Source organism: Ambystoma mexicanum, chromosome 12 (genome assembly GCF_040938575.1).
Source record: "Ambystoma mexicanum isolate Mex_15411 chromosome 12, UKY_AmexF1_1, whole genome shotgun sequence".
In the NCBI taxonomy this organism is placed as follows: domain Eukaryota; kingdom Metazoa; phylum Chordata; class Amphibia; order Caudata; family Ambystomatidae; genus Ambystoma; species Ambystoma mexicanum.
Window position 1 is genome coordinate 604,129,069 of NC_090936.1, and position 24,148 is coordinate 604,153,216.

At 45.6% G+C, this 24,148-nt stretch overlaps 1 protein-coding gene across 4 annotated transcripts in view; it reads right to left on the reverse strand.

Annotated features, from left to right (window-relative positions):
• The window catches only part of SLC43A3 (solute carrier family 43 member 3), a 918,364-nt gene extending 894,933 nt beyond the window's left edge, over positions 1-23,431 (reverse strand). For 2 of the 4 annotated variants that reach the window (XM_069629006.1, XM_069629007.1), the window contains exons 1-3: positions 23,098-23,430; positions 17,274-17,344; positions 7,928-7,994 (exon numbers count right to left, since the gene is read on the reverse strand). The gene's annotated coding sequence lies outside the window, so the exon portion shown is untranslated. Of the gene's footprint in view, positions 1-7,927; positions 7,995-17,273; positions 17,345-23,097 lie in introns of all 4 variants that reach the window. The other 2 variants (XM_069629005.1, XM_069629009.1) reach the window with 2 other exon arrangements.
• Between the last annotated feature and the right edge of the window lie 717 nt (positions 23,432-24,148).

The following is a 24,148-nucleotide window of genomic DNA, read 5'->3' on the forward strand; positions in this document are numbered from 1 at the left end:
GCAGCCTTTGACCTCGTCAACCACTGCATCCTTTGTCAACACCTCTCTTCAACTGCCAATTTTTCTGACTCTGCCACATCCTGGACCAGATCATTCCTTGCCAACAGATCTATGCGGGTCTTCTCCCCCTCCGCGGCCGCTGAGCCCTCACCTGTTCTTTGCGTCATTCCCCAGGGTTCATGTGTGTCACCTACACTCTAACGTGTTCACCAAACCTCTCTTTGATATTCTTGACTATCTGGGTGTCCCTTACACGAATTATGCCGATGACACCCAGATACTCATCCCCATCACTGGAGATCACATGGTGGACACCAAATCATTGAATGATGTCTACCTGGTTATCCAGGCTTGGATGGCTCAACATGAGCTTTGTCTCAACGATGATCAGACTGAGCTCCTCATCCTGGGTTCACACTATCATCTTAGTAAACTTGATCCTGCATTCAAGTCTTTTATCATCGACGGCAACACCATCAAGGTTTCTAATGACACCAAACCCCTTGGTATCTACCTTGATTCCACCTTGTCACTGTCCAGACAAACCAACTCCGTAACATCTGCCTCGGCCTACACGTGCAAACTTATCACCGCTTGCTGTCCCTTTCTCTCCACGGCTAACTGTATTATCTTAGCTAGAACGCTCGTCATGTCCAAGATCAACTATTGCAATGTTCTTTATCTGGGCACTAGCCAACGGAACCTAAACAAGCTCCAGGTCACTTAGAATAATGCCATCAAGGCAACCCTCAACATTCCTAGAAATAATCACATTTCAGACAGCAGACGTAACCTGGGTTGGCTTTCAGTAGCCCAGAGAATCTCACTGAAAACCCTGACCCTCATGCATACGTGTCTTTCGAACAATGCTCCCTCGCACCTCTCCACTCGATTTACACCCCGCACCTCTACTCGACTGCTAAGATATGCCCAAACCAACTGTCTCGCCCTTCCCAGGTTCAAGCTGCAGAAAGCGGGTGGAAGCAGCTTCCCGGTGCTAGCAACCAAATTATGGAACTCATTGCCCACTACACTCAGGTTCGAACCTTCTTTCAACGCCTTCAAATGTAAAACAAAACAGTGGCTTTATGATTGCAACAATCCCACTAAGTAGTGGCCCTACACGCTACCTAGACCCGGCTCTGGCCATCTCAGGCACACTCCTGTATATATCTGCTATTGTAAATTTTGATGTATATGACCTGTATATGCCTACTAATGTATATTGTGATTGTATATGCTGTATTTGGCTTTCATGTCTATGTAACCTTACCTAAGATATGTGCCCAGATGCCCGAGGGCCAGGTGCGCTTTACAAATAAAGAAATACGGTGTGGGGGAGCAATTATTTGAGTTATGGGTGTGATCTGACCCAGATTGGCGTTTTTGAGTGCCAATTTCACTATATGGCGATGCTTCGTCCCATTCCTTAAGGAATATGTGTTCATTTGCATTTTAACTGGACATCAAGCTTAGAACCGGTTTGAAGGTGTCACACAAACAATGTCCCACGCTATGGAACGTAGCTTTGTGCAGTCGGTCAGGCAGATGGACCTTTGGTGGGACCTCACTGAACTCAGGAAACACTCACACAGCACTCGATCACCTAAGCCCCGGGGGCCCATTTGCTCACTCCCACTATACATGCCCCAACCCTTCTGTCATCACATGTCAAGACAAGTCCCTTTCCTGCAGGATACCGGATGCACACACTGCTTCGGTCAGGTTCTTGACAAGGTAGGGGGGGATCCGCTCAATAGGCATTTAGTGCCTATTGATGTGTGGGTGTGGCACTCCCCCCAGGCAGGTGGAACAGTCCCCCAACACTCCCATCTTCCCCCATGTCTCCCTCCCTCGTGTCTTCACTGGTGCACCGTCAGGGAGCTCCTGCTCCTACGCCCCCCTGCAACACACCGCAACACACCACAACACTCCAAAGTGCTCCGGATGCTTTCAGGCTCTCCCAATGTGTCTGGTACTGTGCTGCAACAGGTCTTCTGAAAAGGGCCGCTACCATCCCATTACGAGTGCAGCATATCTGCTCTGCACTGGTTGCACTGCTGCATGAAATGTAGTGCACCTTTTCCGAGGATTACAAAACACTTCTCTGGAGTGGCTGTAAGACAGGAATGGGTAATATATAAATGACACCAGCAGGAGCCATACCCAGGACGGTGTTTGCAACATGGCTGCAGCAGGCACATTTACCCCACCAAGTTACCTCCCCGGGCTTTGAACGTGGGACCTGCAAGTGAAAGCAAGATCCCCTGCAGCAGAGGCATTGACAGACTGTGCTATACTTCCATCAGGCCGATTCCTCTGGAAGATTGATAAGACTTGGGTAGTATCAACTTTATTCATTATGCAAAAGTTATTAAAATCAACCTTATAACAAAAAAAAAAGAGAGACAATAATTACAAGAAAAAGTAGATGAAGAAAAATGAAAAGGGAGAAATAACATTCGAAAGCTACTTAGTTTACAATCATAAAGCTGGCAATGCAAACAGAATCCCAAAATGGAACTAGATTTCAATTAGATTTCAAAAACAAGTTCAACAAACCTAAAAGGTGCTCTCATCAACGATGCACGATTACAATTCCACAGGGCTACGCAGTCTATTACATCAAATTTCAAAACGAATTTGGTCAAATACTTACTCCTCATCGCATATAGAAGAGGGCATTGTACACAGACATGAAACAAAGGTTAAGCCTTAGTTTTGTCCCCACAGAACCGACAAAAACAAATCTGCAGGGGGAAGCGCAGCTCTTATTCCCAAAATCGCATTCTTCGCCAATAAATGGAATCTAAATCTTAAAAACAATGTTCTCCAATAGCCATTAGGGACTGGAGTTATATGTTGGGGGGATACCACCGAGTTCTTTTCCCCCTCCGGTAATATCAAATTATATGTAAGCATATATTGCTTAGAACGGCTTTCTCCCAGCCGTACCAGTATCTTTCAAGAACTATACAATATGGACACCAGAAGAGGTGTACACATGTCAGCGATTTGCTTTGATTAGAGGGAGTTTCATGGGGCGCCCCTACGCCCTTCAGTCTCAGCGCTGAACACCAAGATGGTCTGCACTGAAGAGAATTCGCCATGGAAGAGTCGGGGGTCTCATAACCTGTTTTGTCTTTGGTTGGCCCATTTCTGCTCTGGAGGCCTCACAGCAGGGCTCAAAATTGCTGGGAGCTATTCAGCTCCTGCTTCTAGCTGAGGCAAGCCTGGTTACCTTCAAACCATCAGCTACCAGCAGCCACTTCTGTCTCCTCAGGCCACCCAATGCCAAACAAACATGCAAATGTGACGATATTAAGGCAGCACGTTTGCTGATATGAAAAGGGGCAACTAAAAGGACACATCTAAAGAAGAATGGAACGCACATCATGGAGAGATAGATCCCGGTACTACCAAGGTAGCTCCTGCTTACTGGGTGAGCCCCAATACCCAGGCGCTGCCTTTAGCACCTGCTCGTCCAATCTCAATTTCGACCCTTGTATAGCCCTCACCATCATCTAGAATTAAATTTAGTACTTATTGAGGGTAATTTTGCTTTCAATTTTACTGACTATTCGCAAGTCAAATTCTGGGTTCCCTTCTGTGTTAACAAACATTAAACAGAAGGGGGGGCGGGGTCTGGTGAGGTGTACTCCACAAAGGACGGAAGAAAGCTTGGAGGCTCAGCAACCAATGATAAGCGATTGTTGGTGATCCGATAGAAAGGGGAGGAGCCGGGTGACACAGAGCCCTCAATAGCTGCTTCTTGAAGCCTAGGTATTTTGTGGTCCGCTGTATTGAATGCTCCCAAGAAACTTGTTAACCACAGCGCATAAATACCACCATCATCATCATTATTCATCTGAGGTAGTCCAGAACAGAGAATGGCTCTGACTGGGCAGAACCCTGCTTTGCGTACATAAAGAGAGTCTGCGGTCTTTATGAGCTGTTGTAATTGAATGGCGACAGCTCCACTGGTTACCTTAGCTTTGAAGGGAAGCAATCAAATCGGACACATTGGAGCAGGATTGGAAGCAATCAGATCGGACACATTGGAGCAGGATTGGAAGCAATCAGATCGGACACATAGGAGCGGGATTGGAAGCAATCAGATCGGGCACATAGGAACGGGATTGCAAGCAATCGGACACGTAGGAACAGGATTGGAAGCAATCAGATCGGACACATAGGGGCGGGAGTGGAAGCAATCAGATCGGACACATAGGGGCGGGAGTGGAAGCAATCAGATCGGACACATAGGGGCGGGAGTGGAAGCAATCAGATCGGACACATAGGGGCGGGAGTGGAAGCAATCAGATCGGACACATAGGAAAAAGAGGTCACATGCTGGATTGCAAGGGGACCCATGCCCATCTCCAGGGACCCGCTGATAATGAGTGCCAAGACTGTGCCCCAGAAAGACTCGTAGCACTACAAGAGTGTCCATAAGAGTGAAAGGTCCTTAAAGTATCAGATTGAAAGCACTGTGGCCTAAATGTACCAGATTCTGCCCTTCAGTGTGCAGCACACATGCTCAGGAAGGTAAGCGGGAGTGCGGACCCTGCTATGCAAGCCTTGGTTTCTCAGCCGAGACTGCAGCAAGTGCCAGTACTGTACCATTCAAAGTATGGCAGTTCTTCGGAGTAGTGGAGGTACTGTTCCATCAAATATGGCAGACCTTCTGAAAAATGCTGGTCCTGTGCCACTTTAGAAACCCTGGCAAGTAGTACTGGGTCTACGTTATAAAATGTGGTGATCTACAGAGAAAGTATGGCACAGCGCGGCTAAAAGTAGTGCCTGGCAGTTCTGCCAAGGAATCTTTGCACTGTGCTATTCAAAGAAATAGCAGCCCCGCTGAGAAGTGCCAGCCTCATCCCGTTCAATGTACTGCAGCCGCACTGAAAAAAGATGGCGCTCTCCAAATGGAATGGGAAATGTATGGCGAGAAACGGGCTGGCACTGGCCCTTTAAATGACAGCGGCTGCGCCACCCTGAAACGACGTGCACTAAAGCCAGGCAGATTCTGGGAAACGGAAGATCCTTCATAACACTGGCACCTAACGCTGGTAACACCTTACCGTTGGCCCTTAGCCAGGAAACCAATCTTCTGCGTGTTCGCAAACATCCCAGGACGCCTTTGTCCACATAAACGCTTTTGCTTACATAAACATCAGCACTCTCCACCTGGGCCATGTCTCGTGCTTCATGTTTTGACTTTTTTCTGCTTGTGCGCCCTGAAGCCTGCAGGCCTCGGCGCAATATAAATGCATTAAACTAGACCTAGTGGTCTAAGTGCATGAAAATAAGTAATGAAACTATGCTCCCTGCTGGCCTGCCCTGTTCCCCACAAACCCCATTGCCACAGCCCCTCCTACGCACAATACAAACACCCAAAGAAATGTGCCTGCTGTTTAAGGTAATGTTCAGTGCAGTGCACTGAAGTACAAGTTTCAACATCTTCCTACACTTTTATTTTAAAACAAAACCATTGCGGAAAAGCTTCTTTTTAAAATAAGTATAGGAACAGTAAAACTTAATTTTCAAAAGTAGAGGAGCACCTCTCCCGCCCACTTCGACCACTGACTAGACCCCTGCTGAGAAGTGCTACATCTCTGACACAACCGACCAGTGCGCATGTCTGTTTCCATTTCCTTCCCACTCTCTTCCTTATCTAGGTCTTAGCTCTTGGACTATCTGAAATGTCGTCAGGCCGAGTACGGTAGTTAATTGTTCATGGCCTGTAAGAATGTCATTGCATTTTCCCTTGTTCCCTCCCTTGCCTTGAAGCGCTTTGAAACACATTGTGTCTAGGTGCTATATAAATCGAACTATTGTATCATATCATATACCAGCTATGAGGATTGAAAGGGGACTTCACGCCGCACACTCAGGCTGTGATCAACGGCGTGGGGGCTTTTGCACTGGCCCTCTTTAATAACTATGGAGACACAACAGCTTTGCTCCCTAGTCAACACACAATCCTAGTTTCCTCATTGCCAGTTACAACGCAGTGAATTGTTAAGAAACAGGTGTGCCCCTGTAAGAGTGATACTATGTACACGTAATAAACACGCCCTCCCTTTGCGGCCGGAATATCTAACCTAGATCTGCTTTCCCGGCGAATTAGATGAATTTGGTCAATCAAATACAGTTGCTCCCTGGTGGACTGGAAACCAAAAGTGGCCCTGGAAATGTTTTTGAAAGGGGCTACAAATAGCACCATGCCAGTCAATGTAGAAAGCAAGCCAAGCCCCTCTAAGTAGGGTTTTGAGGGTTAAAGAAAAAACGAACATATAATATTTGCTAACGGAGAGGAATAACATACTGGCAGCTGTATAACAAACTCCTTCAAACTAATGGGAGGGATGAGGAGAGATGACGTGGCAGGGGCACTGGCACAGGCACAGGGGGTAAGAGCAGCAGAACACCAGGGTCCCCTCAGTGCAGAGGCCCACTGGGAAATCTCCAGAGATCCCTGTAGTCCAGCCGAGCAGCCGGTGGCGGAGGCAGCTTTTGGTGCCAGGGAGGGCAGAAAGCTCCAGAAGTGGCACCAAGATTATAAGTGATGCATGGGTGAGCCCTCACAGGGTGGTTACTGTTTCCAGTGGAGGAGCCTAAATATGTTCTTAAATTAACACGAGCGACCAAGCAGAGCAAGGGAGGCCAAATTAATTAAGGGGGTTTGGGAGGCCCCCACTCAAGAATTTGTTTTACAAATGATGCATTTTGCAGCACAGTTGGAGAAAAATTGGAAAAAAATGCTACAAAATGTACAATTGTTTCTCTAGGGAAACATGAAAATATTCAGTAAATGTCATGATTCACAGTCATTTCTGATGAATATTTTCAGTGAAGTGGCCAAATTAGCACAAGTGACCGAGTGCGACGATGGATCCCAAAACAATTAAGGGGCTTAGATTTCCCCCCACCCCCATCACATTTTTTAAAATAATGTGTAGCAATTCGTGTATTTTGCATCACAGGTTTTGAGAAAAATGAGTTAAAAAGTAATGTAATTTACAGTTGGTTCTCTCGGGTAACACTTAAAAACATCCAATATATGCCATATCAACAAGAGTGCATTACACAGAAGCACTTTATACCAATTTCATGAGGCTGTGGTCACAACATATCTATGCCAGTAGTGGTCACTGTAAACCACATGCATGTGGCTGTTGCCACAGCCTACAGATGCCAGTAATGGTCACTGTAAATCACATACATGAAGCTGCTGCCAAGGCGCATCTATGCCAGTAATGGCCAATGTAAATCACATGCATGAAGCTGCTGCCAAGGCGCATCTATGCCAGTAATGGCCAATGTAAATCACATGCATGAAGCTGCTGCCAAGGCGCATCTATGCCAGTAATGGCCAATGTAAATCACATGCATGAAGCTGCTGCCAAGGCGCATCTATGCCAGTAATGGGCAATGTAAATCACATGCATGAAGCTGCTGCCAAGGCGCATCTATGCCAGTAATGGCCAATGTAAATCACATGCATGAAGCTGCTGCCAAGGCGCATCTATGCCAGTAATGGCCAATGTAAATCACATGCATGAAGCTGCTGCCAAGGCGCATCTATGCCAGTAATGGCCAATGTAAATCACATGCATGAAGCTGCTGCCAAGGCGCATCTATGCCAGTAATGGCCAATGTAAATCACATGCATGAAGCTGCTGCCAAGGCGCATCTATGGCAGTAATGGCCAATGTAAATCACATGCATGAAGCTGCTGCCAAGGCGCATCTATGCCAGCAAGGGATTTACAGTGACCAACCATAAAAACACATGCACACACATGGCCAGACATGCATGCAAAGCTACAGACTCACTCAATTAGTCTTAAATACACGCACACAGCATTACATTCACACACAAGCAAGCATGCATATATTATACAATCCCCACACACACTTACCATAGGTCTTCTTCCCTTCTGTCTTCTCTTCTGGGGGCATGGGCAAAGCTAGGCACAAACATCAGCACTGCCACAGAGAGAGTTCCAAATGGTATGAATTCAGGCATTCAGTGCCAGCGCACCCCCGAACAGCTTGAAAACCCATTGTGCCACAGTACGTTGTCACCAAACGACCGTAAGCGGTATGCTGCCCCGCGCACATTGCGCTGCACAGATTTTATTTTACGTTTAAATGTCAAGGCAGGCGCTTGGCCCTGACTAAGGGCAACCCGTGCAGGAGGCATGGGGGTCGCACAGAGCATGAGGCAGAAGCACAGCGAGGGGGAGGAACAGGACCCATCTGCACTCCCCCCTGGCTCCTCCACTGCCACCACCTTACATGCCTGCACTGTGTCTGACAATTCCCAGGCACGCTATTATTGAAATATAAAATGCAAAAGCAAAGCCAGCACTGTTTCCAACTATGCTCCCCATCATGCTTCAGAAGCTCAGGGGGTGCTGCAGCACCACTTGCCTTGGCACGTGGCTTTGGTAGCTGCACACAAGTCGGGTGCAAGGTCATATTTTACTTCCTGCCCACCCCTCTTTGCTGCATACACACACAAACCTCCGATTAATACACACACCAGACCTGCACCACTTTACTGCATGACTGTTGCTTGTGTGTAACTCTCTGTTACATGCTCACAATCATAACTCTCTGATGGTCGTACACACCTATCTGCTATATACAAATACCCAGGCGCGCACGTGCGCACTACACACACACAAACCTGTGTCACTTTAGTGGTGGTGCCAGCCACCGTGAGGGCTTAGGCCCTCCCAAATTGAGGAAGTGCACAGATGGGAAAGGGGCGCTACACATGTGAGAGCAGAGTATTTAAGTTTAAGCAGTCATTAACATGCAGCCGCAACACAAATCCAATGGTAGAAGCCTGCCCTGCCCATATCATTATACCATAGGGAAGGCAAACTGCCCTGCTCAGCCCTTAGACGCCTCACATCTCCAATGAGAAGCATCTCATTGGAGATGAGACTTTGTGTGACTAATGGATCAAGGGGAGGCACAATCGATATGCAGCCTCCTCGTCCCAGATGAAGGGGAGAGGTCCACAGTGCAGTGGGTTAATGCACCTACAGCAGCCACGTGTAACCTGCAGGCAACGCATCTAGTTCATGTTGAGCCACTGATGCACGTTGTTTGCTATGCCCGGCATTGTAATCGCCTTGCCTCAAATCGAGAAGGTGCCCCGTTTTTTTGTCCCAGATTATCAACAATGATCCGTATGCACATTTTTCAGGACAGTTGAGAGCAGAGAATCAGTTTGATCTATGAGGGTTACCGAGGCCAGAATGCACAAAGAAAAGGCACAACTAAGAGTGGGCATGCAGGCACTCTGGGGGCATTGCACATGGCCCTAGTCGAGACCCATTTTTTAAAAGTGTAGATGAGGAGCCAAAAGCCTCTATCGGAAGTCCCGCCCCTAAATTGCCTATATGTTGGGAACCGGAAATAGTGACAAGCAAGACACCTGTAATGATGCCTATAACACGAGCAGCCTTTGAAGCAAAGTATCCATTGAGAAGACCCTTCTTTATGTACCCACGAAGAACCGACAGCCTTTTGGGAAAGATCCCCGACGAGTACGTGAAGACGGATACAAGAAGAGATTGGTGACGTCACATGAATAAAGTGACACACCTCAGAAGAGATGACAAGAGAAAAGATGTATAGACCAGATAGAATCTGATGACAAAGCAAGTACAGAGTAAACGTTCACGTGCAAAATGAAGATCACACGTGTAAAGAAGCACGTAAGAAAACGACAATCATTTTATCATTGTAAAGATGCAGTAACACAAGTAGACAAAGTAATCATAAGGCTGGCTATACGTAGTGAATAGATTGCAGTGATGTGCCAAGGTATATTATTTGTATAGGAATCTGGAAGTTCTACATCGTATTTTGAACAAACAGGACCGCGAAAATGGAAGGGCTGGAAAAGTGTGGCGCAGTTAGATAAACTCAGCTGAGAATAGAAGGAGCATCAAGAGGCCTGCTTGGCCAAGTGTCAAGGGGTGAAGCAGCCAAGAAACTAGTCAATTATAATAGAATGATACAATGTATGAGAAGGCGAGAAACTGAGCTCCTGTTAAGGTGCGGCGGAAGGACATTAGGTGCCAAGTTCTATTTGTTTAATACCATTAAATACGGCGAGGAAGCTCAACCTTGGTCTCCTGTCACATGGTCAGATAAAAATAGGCTCTTGGCCAGGTTACACAGAGACCAGAAAGTAAAGTCATACCCACACTCCCTTTATTCCCAGGCGCAGTGCTATTTTAAAAGGCTGAGTACAAAGACTATTCTCATGGCAGTCAACTTCAGTGATCATCGATGATGGGCTAATTGGGTGGGGAGAAATGGTCAAGCCTGACCCACTGGCACCAGGGGTACCAGCATGCATGCTGCTGAGTGGAATATTCCAGAAGGGCACATGCGTGCCAACCAATTACAAAGAGTCACGTACCAAAGAGCCCTATCATTTAGAGACCCAATACGACGTCATGTATTTGATGGCGCTTGCAATGACTTGCACTAGAGGTGGGCAGAGTTGCATTAGGGGTGGGCAGAGTTGTCCACCTGACAGAAGAGACCCAATCACAACACCAACCCTCATAGAAAATATATTTAGATGTTTCCCGTTACCCAACCACAACACTACATAAGTTTCTTAGTTTGCCATGTAGGATGATGTCACTGATGATAAATATTTACTGTATAATCATGTTTTTTATGAAATATGTACGAGACCTTACTGCCGGACGTTGGATGATGTCCGTTGTACGCCCTGTTTTAGATGATTGATATTAAAACAAACAAAAGTCTTTTGCAAACTTCCTGAATTATTGATGTTGAGTAATTTCTCCATCCCCATCCACCCTGTAGAGTGTTACCTGGTCTTAAAGGACCTAAAACGGTACACTTGGTAGCAGAATGGGATGGTTAGACAAGACCCATTGATAAGTAGGTCTCTGGGGTAGTCGGAACATCGGACACCTTCTGTCATCCAGCTGGAGGAACGCAAGGTTTCCTGTGGAGAACGGCCGAAATAGTCAGCTTGCAAGTAAAGAAGATGCAGGTGGGGCAGGCCTCTCTTTCACGAAATCCCTCCTGGTTTCCGCAGGTGCTGAGCGAACCAAAGGTGATGGTGGCCAATTGAGAAGGGGGCGATCCCAACAGTCCGGAGCCAAAAGGCGAATGGTGAGTGAATTGAGGAAACTGGCAAATTGTGGGAGCGGGGTTGTGGTACCACATACACACCCACAAACAAGTAACGGAGGGTTGGTGGATATAAGACAAGGAGTGTCAAAGGGAAAAAGGTGTGTTGGACGAGGAACGTTCCATAAGAAAAGCCCAGAGTCCTGAATTCAAGAAGGAGTTGGCTTAAAACCCAAAAGGGGTAAAACTAGGCTGCCCACAGATAAATCTGTGAGAGAAGACAATTCCAACTGCTATCAGAGTATTTTAGGGGCTAAGAGAAGAGGATTATATAACCATGGTGTGCATGTAAGGAATCGACTAGTTTGTTTGCCTTTATATTTTTTATATTTAAAGAGTGTCGAAGAGCGACAAAGATAGGCTGTGCTACCTAGAGAAAAAGCTATCTTAGGTCATTGTCGGTGCCAACCATAGAGATTGTGATGACTGAGAAGTAGAGGCTTTTGAGCGGCGACTGTTGGTGCACGCTCATATTTATAATTTTGCTAAAACGTATTTTATGTAAAATCATTGTTAAGTATAGACAGTCAATTCAGACTTGTCATAATGGGAGAGGTTACACCACTGATGCACATGTGCAGGACACTACCGAAACATATGCCCAAGTTCAAACAGTACAGTGCAGAATGGGTAAAGGGAACAGCAGACAAACTTTTCATGCATTGGCCACAGGGGGATCACTGCTGGCAAAGGCAGTATTGCAGCACATGACCACATACTTGCACGCAGCATACATGGGAAAGAAATTAGAAAAGAGTTTAGCTATTTTAGAGCTTTGGAAGATAGGAGGAGCGAGAAGATACGCACCCTGAGGAATGGATGCTTAACCAGAGCTGGGAGGAAGGTGTTGAGTTTTCAGCTCGCCTTACTCCGCTGGAAGTAAATGGCGATACTACAGGAGATCCAAGAATGTATCCGTTAAAGGAGCTAAAAGCGGCGACAAAATATGAACTACATGCTTATGGTAGTGATGACAATCAAGAAGAGATCTTTAAGGTCTTGCATGGCAAGGAAGATAAAAGCAAATTACCAAACCTATCTTTAGATATGTTATGTTATTGCATTTTTATAGCGCCAAAGCCTGTGAGCATCCAGGCGCTGTCACAAAGGGATGGAGCAGAGAGGCAAACTGGGGCACAACTTTACTCAAATAGTCTGGTCTTCAGCAATTTTCTGAAGACCAAATGGTTCACCTGCTTTCGGAGAGCCTCTGGCAGCTAATTCCAGCAGCTCATTCCAGGTCCTTGCCGTAATGGCTGGGAATGCGCACCAATTTCCTCGAGCTCTTTTTATGCGATCTACTCTAAGGCAACAGCCCTGTGCGGAGAGGCGATTTCTTTTCGGGTGATAAATGACCACATTTTCTTTAAGTTATGGAGGGGCAGATCCATAGATGAATTTGTGGCATACTGTCAGCAATTTGAAAGAAATCCTTGTGGCAATTGGTAGCCAATGCAGCTCCCTCCAGGCTATCGATGTGGGTTCATTGCGGCCCATTTGCTGAACCACGCGACCTGCAGCATTTTGTACCTTCTGCACTTTTTGGCGATTTTCTTTACTGGCACCAGTCAGTAGGGCATTGCAATAATCCAAACGTGGGAGTATCAATGCCCTGGCTGATTTAGCCAGATTATCTGCGGAAATTAGGGGAGCTACCTGCCTTAGTACTTTTAGATGTTAGTTGGTTCTTTTTTACAATGGCTTCCACATGAGCCCCTGCATTCAAGTTTGCCCTCCATGTAGGTACCAAGGGTTTTTACTTTAGACGCCACCATTGTCCGACTGCCCTTGTCCTTAAAGTTATTAAAAGCTTGGTTCAGACTGTCCCTGGAATGTTGCGATCCATATATCATCAACTCAGTCTTAGTAGCATTTAGACATAGACAGTTGTTTGACACCCAGTCTTTTATAACTTGGTAGGCCTGGCTTAGCTTTTCTTGGTCTACTGCATGATTTCTGTTAATCTCTATCAGCAGCTGAAAATAGTCTGCATAATTCATAAAAAAGAAGCCCAGTTCTTCTAACTTCATGCACAGGGGTACCATATAAATGTTAAAAAGCAAGGAGGACAAACATGCCCCCTGAGGGGCTACACGGGTGATGGTTTCTGATTCCGAAGATGAATCTCCCCCAATAAACCCTTGATTTACATCCTTCCAAGAAGGATTTAATCTATCTGACCGCCTTCTTAGAGAGACCACCCACATAGATCAATCATTCTAGCAAGATTCCATGATCGAGCAGATCGAACGCTGCCGATAAGAACAAGAGATTCAAAGAAAGAAAGGAGAAAAGGATAAAGCTGACGAGATTACACTCGTACAGAACGAACGGATGGGTGGACGGATGGCAAAAGCCTTGAGGTTAGGCAAACGGAAGACCAAGGCAAGCAAGATGAAAAAGAAAGTGAACAAGAAAGAAGATTAAAGGAAGATGAGAACAAGAGAAAGAAATAGACAAAGACGAGAGCAGATGTATTAATAGAACAGCTAAGAAAGGAAGAAATAGTGGAGGAACAAAGAAAGCATGACAACAGGCAGAGAGCACTCGAATAACAAGACAGGTTAGAAAAGAAAAGAGAAGAGGAAGAACAGAAATTACAAGATAAAAGAATGCAAGGACAAAGATGAGGAAGTGCGTAGAGCAAACGAAAGGGAAGAGAAAAGAAAACTGAAGGCAAGGGTTGGATGGGAAGCAAAGAAACAAAGGGAATTAGATGAAGAAATTGAGTGAAAAAGGAGACAGAGAGCACGTGTCATTGTTCGCATTCAGAAAGAGCTAATCGAAGCAATTGCAGCAATATCATGGAGTCATATAGAGAAGTTCCTCCCGTCACAGGGAGCAATGAAAGAACCACTTGGAATAAACCTAGGGGAGTTTCTCCCGCCAAAAGAGGCAATGCCAAGACTATCTAGGGTAAACCTAGAAGAGAATTTTGAGATCGGAAGTATCGGAAATAGGATCGATAAAGCCTATCAAAGGATGAGGGTGAAAGGTGAATCAGGAGATAGAGGAGAGATGATCAATCTATAATTGCCTGAACGTGAGACAAAGAAGGAAGCCCGTTTAGTCTTGAGCATTGAGCCTTGTTGTTAGACAGACTGATGTTAAATAAAGATGATGGAGATGAGAGCCACATTAGTTGGGGACTGAATATGTCAGACAAAGACAGGGAAACCTTCTGTGGAGAGGAGGGAGAGAAGAGAACGCATGTAGCCCTGAAGGATGCACGCTGTCAGAAAGGGAAGTAAGATGGTCTGATCTGGAACAACCTAAGGATAGGACACCAGATCTCGTAGCATATCCCGAGCGCCCTAAAGGACGATCACATAGCGAAAAAGGAGAATAACCACCATATGTGAGCAGGTTAAGGTCATTGTCAGGTAGAAGACGATGTGGAACCATTGTCCCTACTATGGATAGGCAGACAATGGGAGCCGAGGATGGAATTGGATTTACACAGTTCCCCCTATTGGAGAAAATAGGGGCCAAACTGCAGAAGATCCCTTGGCCCCAGATGGACATGGACAATTCAAGACGTAAACTCCCCAGCTTAACGGCGGGTGTGGGAGCATGGATTTATGAACTACAAAAACTGACAGGAGGAAATACTCTAGCCATATGGGACATTAAGGGTCTCCTAGCAGCAATTCTTGGGGAGAGTGCTGATGACATTTGGACACAAGCAGGTTACTCAAGTGTTACTGTGCAGAATACAACTCATGATGGAGCGCCATTCAATAATTGTAGGGCAGACATGTGGAGAGCTCTTAGGGTATAGTATCCTGACACGTCAGACATGGGTGCAATTATGGCACGTAAAATGCAAGAGGGCAAAGATCTGATTGCTTACATTCAAAGTATTCAGGAATGCTGGACTTTGGAAACTCGCGAGCCTTGGGGGAAATCAGTGGCAGTATTTTACCACATTTTATGTCAGGGACTACCAGAGCAAGTACACAGACAACTCAAGAAATTAGTGGGAATGGAGGCAAGGCCTTGGGCGGAGATACAGTTGGCCACAGTGCACCACTTTCGTCTATTGCAAGAGAAAAACAAGAAGGAAGATGCTAGGAATCTAGAGGAAGATAAATTTGTTCAGATGAAACCGTCAAAATACGCCATAGAAGGTGCAGTATTGACAAGCAGAGAATGGTTGGGAATGCAACAACAAATAGCAGGTGCATCACAGGCAAATAATTAAATGCCAGATAGACCAAGGAGGGAGTGGGTTCATGCCAAGAGGCCGGGGAATGGGCTTCAGAGGGAAAGCTAACTTCCAAAATAATCAGAGTGTCTTTCAGAATATGCAGAATGATAACCAGAATATGCAAGGAGGGCAAGTTAGAAGACGACCTCCTGTACGATGGACGTATGGTGTGGCATGGCATGGCACATAGCATGCATGTGTGGAAACCAAGAGTATGTACAAAATGCCCAATTCTTAAGAGGGGGGGACAGCTTATCCTCCTGCCTATAGCCCACAGGCGAGGAATGGGTTTGCCCAAGATCAAACGGTGCATCAAGCACAAGTGCCGCAAATGCAACAAGCGCCACGGATACAGCAAGCACAACAGCCACAAAAAGTATCACTGAATCAACCACAAGGACAGTCACTGCACACATCCTTGCAGATACAACAGTATGCAAACATGGGACAGTTATTAATTCCTAGAATAGGGCATGTTTCTGTTGTGGGAGTGAATCATTTCACAAGTACAAGGATGGGCATATATCCACAATAGGACAGGGTGACTTGATGTGTTCAGTACTATCGATAACACCAGACTCTCAAGAGGAACCAAGGGTTGATCTATCAATAGGAGGAAAATCTTTTTTTTCTTTAGTAGACATGGGTGCAACTCGCTCATGTATACGGAAGGGAACATTTCCGTCATCAGGAAATGCCATGAATTCTCAAGGCTTCTCTGGAGCTCCTAGCAGAGTTCATTTTACTGATGAATTACCAGTCTCAATAGGAGAATGTGACATGTCTGTTCCATTATTGTATTCACGGCAGACGCCAGTTAATACTCTCGGACGAGATTTAATGACAAACTTAAATATGATTATTTCTTTCACTGATGACGGCATAGCGTGTTCTACTCCAGGAATACACTATTTAAACGTGGACACATTTATTATGGGATTTACAGGGCATATGACTCTGCGGGGGAGTGCCAATAGAAACCTTAAGTTTTTTTTATTTATGGGATACACATTTTGTTAACATGGTTGCCTGGTTTAGTGAGAAAGACTAAGAATAACTAATGTGTTTCCATTCAGGCCACAGATACCTATGGACAAAGGGGGGGGAGGGGTGAATGATTCCTCTAGAACTAGTTGTAGCTATAGTACGTGGGGAACTGGCCATGCTCGAAGGATGGGTCAGGGGCATGCCATGGAGAACAGTGATTGCTATTGGGGAAGGGTACAGACTGACTATTGTCACAGATGAGGATTAGTTTAAAAACGATCCAGCAGACAAAGTAGTATTTGAAATTAATATAGCCTATTGGATTAAAATAGAGAAAGGAGAGGCCCCACAGCGAATGATGATAGTGCGACAATGTCCAGAATATTTTGACGAGGATTTAGAAAAAGTACCATCCTCGTTATGGACTACAGGCCCCTATGATGTAGGCCTATTGAAGGGGGTAGGATAAGTTAAGATTAAGCTGAAGCCAGGAGCAATTTTACCTCGAGCAAGACAGTATTCCATGTCTTGAGAGGTGGATAAGGGTATTTTCAAAACTATTTCCGCACTAATGGAACAGGGTATTCTAGTGACGTCAGAGTCACTGTGAAATACCGCAGAGTATCCTGTGAAAGAAATCAAACGTCATGGCGTTTAATCCAGGACATGAGGCCAATTCATCAGATTGTAGAGGCAGAATTTCCTCTAGTTCCAAATCCTGCGACAATACTATGTAGTATCCCTGTTGAGGCACGATATTTCACTGTGATTGACTTGAAAAATACATTTTTCTCAATCCTGTTGAATAAAGACTCAAGATCTGACGTCATTCACGTTTCATTATACAAAACTGAAAAGCACTTGCTTACCTCAAGGGTACTGCGAGTCTCCATCGATCTTTAATACTGTCCTCCAGTCCTCCAGATGGACCTAGGCAATACTGAGTTGAAAGGGAAAAGCGTAATATTGCAGTACGCAGATGACATTTTGGTTTGTAGCACAACAGAAGAACAATGCAGGCAAGGCTCAGTTCAGTTAATGATTATCTTGGCACACAAGGGATATAACGTGGACAAAGAAAAGTTGCAGTATTGCCAAGAAGAGGTGTTGTATATAGGTCAGTTAATTTCTCATGAGGGAAAAAAAGGTCACACCTGAAAGAGCTGAGGCAATTTTGAAAACAGCAAAACCGTACACAGTAAATCAAATGCAGCAGTTTTGGGACTATGCAACTATGCAACTATGTTAGAGCAAGGGCATTTGATTTCGGTTCATACACAAGACCAGTTTTGCAGGTATTTAAAAAAGGCACAAGTGAATAATGAGAAAATAGAATTGACTGAGGAAATGGAGGAAGGGTTTAAAGAATTAAAGAAATCAATTTGTAAATCTCCAGTTTTAGGAATTCCAAGTTACTCTGGAATTCCCAATTATTCTGAGGAGTTCTACCTGTTTTCGCACACAAATGGGACAGTTATGACAGCAGTGTTTACACAGAGGACCGCACTGGGATATAAACTTTGGCAAATTATAGTGGGATTCTAGATCCAGTTATGAGAGGACACTTTCCTTGCCAACAATTGCTGGCTGCAGCCGCGTTCGCAATTGAAAGGTCTATGGCCATAGTGATGGGGTGTTCCATGACATGGTTTGTTAAGCATGCTCTGTTTGCCATTTTGGAAAAACCTAAGGGTACGTTGACATCTCGGAGAGCCTCTGCATGTGACGTAGCGATATTGAATCCTGTGATTAAGATAGTCAGGTGTAGAATAGTGAACCCTGCCACATTTGTAGCTGAATTTGTGGCAGAGGGCGGCCATGTACATGACTGCGCCAGTTATGAGGAGTCATATGAAGACATAGCGCATGTAAAAGAAAACGCGCCATCAGAAGGGGAGATTCTCTTTATTGATAGGTCATCAAAAATCGATCAAATAAATGGAGAACGATTGACTGGTCAGCCGTGGTGAGGCAGAGAGAATGGGGAATTTAAATTGTGGCAAGCACAAGGCTGCCATCTCACATTTTGGCACAAGCAGCAGAATTGGTGACACTTATCACGCTTGAGAAATATGAAGTTTAGGAAGTGACGGTGTACAGGGACTCTGCCTATGTGACATCAACCATACACGCAGGGCTAGCGCGTTGGAAAAGGAGGGCTACCTTCGAGTGGACAGCACTCATGTGCAGCACACAGCATTATTGGACAGGCTTATTAAGGCACTACAGCTCCCAGCAGCCATTGCAATAATCAAATGCGCAGCTCACACTAAAAGAGCTGCTTTTATTTCACACGGAAACAAAGCTGCAGACAAAGAAGCCAGGAGGGTTGCAACTTTGTCAGGCATTTCAAGTGTTGATACTCCTTACACAAGAAAGGGAGAAATTATGGCTGTAATTATGCAGGAAGGATTTAATCATTTCCCGAAAACACAGTTCATGGAAATTCAAGGTAATGCTATACAAGATGAGAAGGAGTTATGAGAAAGGAGGGGATGTTCATTATCCGACTCCAAAGCCTTATGGAGGCAAGATAGCACTGGGAAGCCAGTGATGCCAGTAGCATTATTAAACGTAGAGCTTGAACAGCTGCACTACCCCACGCATGTAACTAGGGAAAGCCTTGCAGCAGCTATTGCGGAGCATTGGTTTGTACCAAACATTTTACAACACGTTGCATTTTATATAGTAAATTGCATCGTATGTCAAAGGTTTATTTGGGCACACATTGCGAACAATCAGGGGAGTGATCCCTAGACCTAATGGTCCTTTTCAGCATTTACATATCGATTATGTTGATATGCTGCAGGTATGTAGTGTATACAGGTTTATGACAGTGGTGTGTTGTCCCTTTTCGAGATGGATTGAAGCCGGTCCATGTACACACCCGGATGCCACTTGGGCAGCAAAGTTTTTTGTAAGAGAAGTATTTCCTAGATAGGGAGTATGTGAGGTGCTGAGATCCGACAATGGTCCACATTTTGTTAATGAATTATTCTAACAGATTAGCTTGTTACTAAATATAAAACATAGGTTTTCTATCACTTGCAAGTGAACGGCATGTGAGACACTTAACGGTCTTCTCAAAGAAAGAATTGCTAAATTAGAAATGTCATTGACAAGGGGATGGCTCTATTGTCTAAACTTGGCATTATATGCATTAAAGAATCAGCTCAGGTCGGACCTCCACCTCTTGAACTAGTAACAGGGGAGAACGCCTTGAAATCATCCATCGAGGAATAGAAGTGATGCCCAGAAGACAGCAGAAAAGGAAATTAGTTACTTGCTTATTTAACATATATGACCGCTAGTATCTCTGTATTTTCAGATCAACACAGAAGCAAGGGGTGTCGGTCTCAGGACCCAGGTGAAGACCATTCAGCAACCGTATTGCACAAATTATTACCTGTATCAAAATTATTTGTAGGAGACCCGATCCTAATTCGCAACGTCAGTTAGGTGCAGCCTGCAGCGAGCAAGGGACCCACGTCTGGGCATACCCTCTCTCACAAGGAGAAACAAACTGACCACAAAAGTGATGGGTGGAAGGTTTCGAAGGAATCTAAACCACTGGCAATTGCTCTGGGCAACCTTCCACACCACCGTTTTTTAGCTCGTCTGCGCCATTGCAAAAGGGGACCAGCCATGTGCAAATCAGTCAGCAGCTGCCGCCACCGAAGGTAGCAGCCCAGCCCGAACTGCTAGGCCAGGTCCCCTCTGCACAGAAAACCAAGCAACCCCAGACATGTTTCGAACTTGTTGGACCTCCTCAGTGAGGTGCAGCCTGGTTCCCTGTGGCGCAGCGAGCAAGGGACCCACGTCTGGGCATACCCTCTCTCACAAGGAGAAACAAACTGACCACAAAAGTGATGGGTGGAAGGTTTCGAATGAATCTAAACCACTGGCAATTGCTCTGGGCAACCTTCCACACCACCGTTTTTTAGCCCGTCTGAAACACAACCAGGTTACCTTTTCACGCATTTTTGTTCAGACAAGTCTTGAAAGTCCCTATACAAAACCCACCGGCATTTTTTTTTATTTATTGCTGAGTTGGGTTCTGGTATTAGTAGTCTTTCGTTCAAGAGAGGGAAAACTAACTTTACAAACAATTTCTATTTATATTTATATATTTGCCCGAGTACTTTATTATAATTCGTGTACTTTTCAAGTCATCTTTATAAAAAACAGAGTATTGTTCAAAGCCAAACGTGGGGATGAGGAAGGGAAAGGAGGCGAGGGCATATCAATCACGATTAGAAAGGGATGTAGGAAAGGGGATTGCTGGACTGGAGAGGTGGTTTTCCTTGCACATAGCCCTGTGCTGATTTGTAAGGCACATGTCAAGCGTACGTGAGGTGGACAGTGTCTACCCACTTTTTCCAGAGGGCAGATGCCCTCCCTCTCGGTTTTATTATATTTTTTAGCTCAGCATTATAAAAAAAGTTTTGCTCTTGTGTTCGGCCGCTTGCATTTGACCGCAGCTCGTCACATTCCCAGGGCAGACATGCATAAAACCACATGAAAGTGTCACCAAAGCATGAAAGTGTCATCAAAGCATGCCATGGTATTTCTGATTTTGCTTTGTGGGGAATATTTCAATATAGATTGTTGGGTTTAATAAGTGTGCACCTTTACTTGCAACATTATGAGAAAATCTGCTCTCTTAGGTCACATATTGGGTGGTGAGGATTTTTTGAAAGGCCAAGGCTCGTGTGTCCCTGACACTTTCTTCTGTTAATAAGAGCCAACTGAATTACACTTGCAGATTTCACTTTACGATGTGTTCACTTACTGTATGTATATCAAAAAGTCCACCCACTTTTTTTTTTAGGACTTGAGCACTACTGACTGTGTTTACACGTGTAGACCGTTGAGACTGCTTACTCTCTCAGCCTCATGGCGTTGCAGTACATATGCTTTGATCCCACTATAAGGCAATCCAGAAGTAGAAGAACTTTGCCCCGTCCACCCCAGACCGAATCCTGCCACGACATCCTTCAAACCCGCAGTCACAAAAGTAGCCATTTTCGAGGTATGTAGCTTAAAATAATTACAGCATCGCTTGGGGATTCATTTCTTTTGACAGTCAAAATAATCATTTCTGTATTTCTGAATTAAAAAAACAACATAGTGCTACTTTGGACAAAATGGCTAAATATATAATACACAGCACAAAAATAAAAGTCTGTAGAGCTGATTCAGCTCACGCTGCGTCTGAAACACTTCATGTGTTCAGGTAAAGTTTCACAAAAAGAAGTTCCCAAGAGACAAATGGATTTCCAGTTTGTGAAATGTCATGGCTAGCTATTACATTTGATATATGATATGGTAAGTTATTTATAACACGCTTAATACCCAGAGGTTTCTAAGCGTGGACCCGGGGATCAAACCTGTGTTGATCCGTGCGGCTTGCTTCCAAGGCGAGCACGTTGCTGCTGAGCTATCCTCCCGAGAGTCCGGCAAGATCAGGACTAAGACTCTATTTGAAGCAGCTGTGATATCAATGAGAGTGTTGGAAAGGGAAAAAATGTACTGGGGGAACCCTCTCACCCTTGGAGAGGCATGGCCACAGGCTAGGTCACATAATATAGAACCCAATACTGGCGATTTGCATAAAAGCAAAGAGCATTATTAGAATATCAGAATTACATTTAAAACATGACATAGTGATTCAGTAAGAAACCCTTTTGAACAAATAATGGAAGTTGGGCTCTGCAGTTTTGACTGGTACTCACCCTAAGAAAAACATGCCTGCACATTGCATGACAAATATACCAATTATGACAGCTGCAACACGTATGCGAAGCTTTGGCTGTTTCTGTATTCAGTTTCCTGTGCTGAGTTTCCTGTCTCTTTCCTGCTTGAGGTTTTCTGTTTGTCTATTTGAGCGCTTTGAGGCCTTTGCCCAATATGGCGCAATACAAAATCACAATATATAGTTGGATAGAGGCTACTGAGAGTGTCTATTGAAACGTGGCTTGCTCGTCCATGTGATAACTTGCCTTCCAGGGAGGGGCCTGTTCTGAAGGCGAGTTATCACAAACACAAGAAACCAGTGCTTCAGCGAGCAGACCACTTTCAGAAGACTCGGCAACACAATCTTCTAAAAGCCGCCGCCTGGTTGCACGTCCGTGTGATAACGTGGTTCGGGTCCATTTCCTGTGCTGACATTGAACATGCAAATAAAGATACCGCTACATAGGGGCGCCGAGTAGGCGCATGCTCCAGGGCCCGGGCCCCCACCCACAAAAGGCCAATTTCCTGAAAGTCCCTATATGTTGCATTTGATCTCCCCCAGCCCCGTCAGGAAAACAAAGTCAAAGCTCCTGCCGCCACATATCTTTTTCAGCCCATGGCCCCACAAAACCTCGGACGGGCGCTGCACAACATCTTTCTGCCTATTTACACATTCATGTTCCGTCTATATCCTGCATACACTCCCTTCTGTTGTACATAGATATCCTCTCTCTCTCGCTCTGTCACAAGCACACTTACGCGCTAATTGGTTGTACACACCTCCCTGCACCTCTATTCCAGACTCTAATCCCCGTTACATGTTGCTCATGCTCTCACACACCCTGCCTGCACAGCTATTCCACTTACACACTCTGCTCCCGACGCCACGCACCTCTCCCCTGCCCCTTACACCCGGCTGCTCTCCCGGCGTCACCCCTTTACTTGGCTGTCACTCACCTTGTTACACAAGCTGGGTACTCCGCTTCCTCCATTACCACGTCGTCCCGCCCACACAGTCTCTTTGCCCCATTTTACTGAGACTCTTGCAGTACGACAGCTGTACACGAGGTGGCAGCAGCGCTCCACATAAGGAGAGCTCACCAGGGTTCAAAACGAAATCTTATTTTTCCATCGGGTGGAAGCAGGAGCGTTGTATGCCGGAGGCGGAGCCCCATTCCTTTAGCCCCGGTCATCCCAAGGGTTATTTTTAGATGATACAAAAATACATTTCTTTCTAACGCAGTGTTGCCTCGTAGAGGCCGTGTAAAGGAGGACGCGCACACTTGGAGATTGCAGGCTGCTACTTTATTTTACAAACGTAGCTCGAACTGGCGCTTAGCGCGCCTTACCCATAAAACCCTCTCTCTCCCTCGTCCTCCCGCCGTATCATAGCCCCGCCCCCACAACGGTGGGGGCAGCACTCCTTAACCCCTGAGTGCTTGGCAACATCACCCCCGAACAATATATTCAAACATCGAGATCAACATTCTTCAACAAGTCTCACAGGTTTTCTTACAATTCTCTGTGGCCTCTCCTCTTGATCACCTGCCTCTTGCAGTTCCGTGGTCCTTGCTTCTCTGCTTGTCCCTCCTGGGTCTCCTCCTGGAGGGACCCACAAGTCATCCCGCGTCTCTCGCGGCTCTGGAGAGGCCGATCGCTGGAGCGGCTCTGTTCCTTCTCGTCTGGAGTAATGTCTGAATTGTTGACAGTTCCTGGTGACAGCTCTACTTTGATCCTCGGCTGTCACCATCGTGCCTTTCACTGCGGTTACTCTCATGGGGCTTGGAGCGAACCGCGGATCTGTCTTTCTGGGCGTTGGTTGCTGGACGAGTACTTCGTCTCCAATGTGGAAGTCTTGTATCACTGCATGGCGGCGGGCGTCTGTCTCTCGTCTCGCTCTCTCCTTGGCTTCTGCATCCCTTCGGAGCACATCCATGTCAAGCGGCTCCTCATCAGATGGGTTGTACGGTATGCGGGTTCGTACTTTGTAGCGAAACATGAGCTCGGC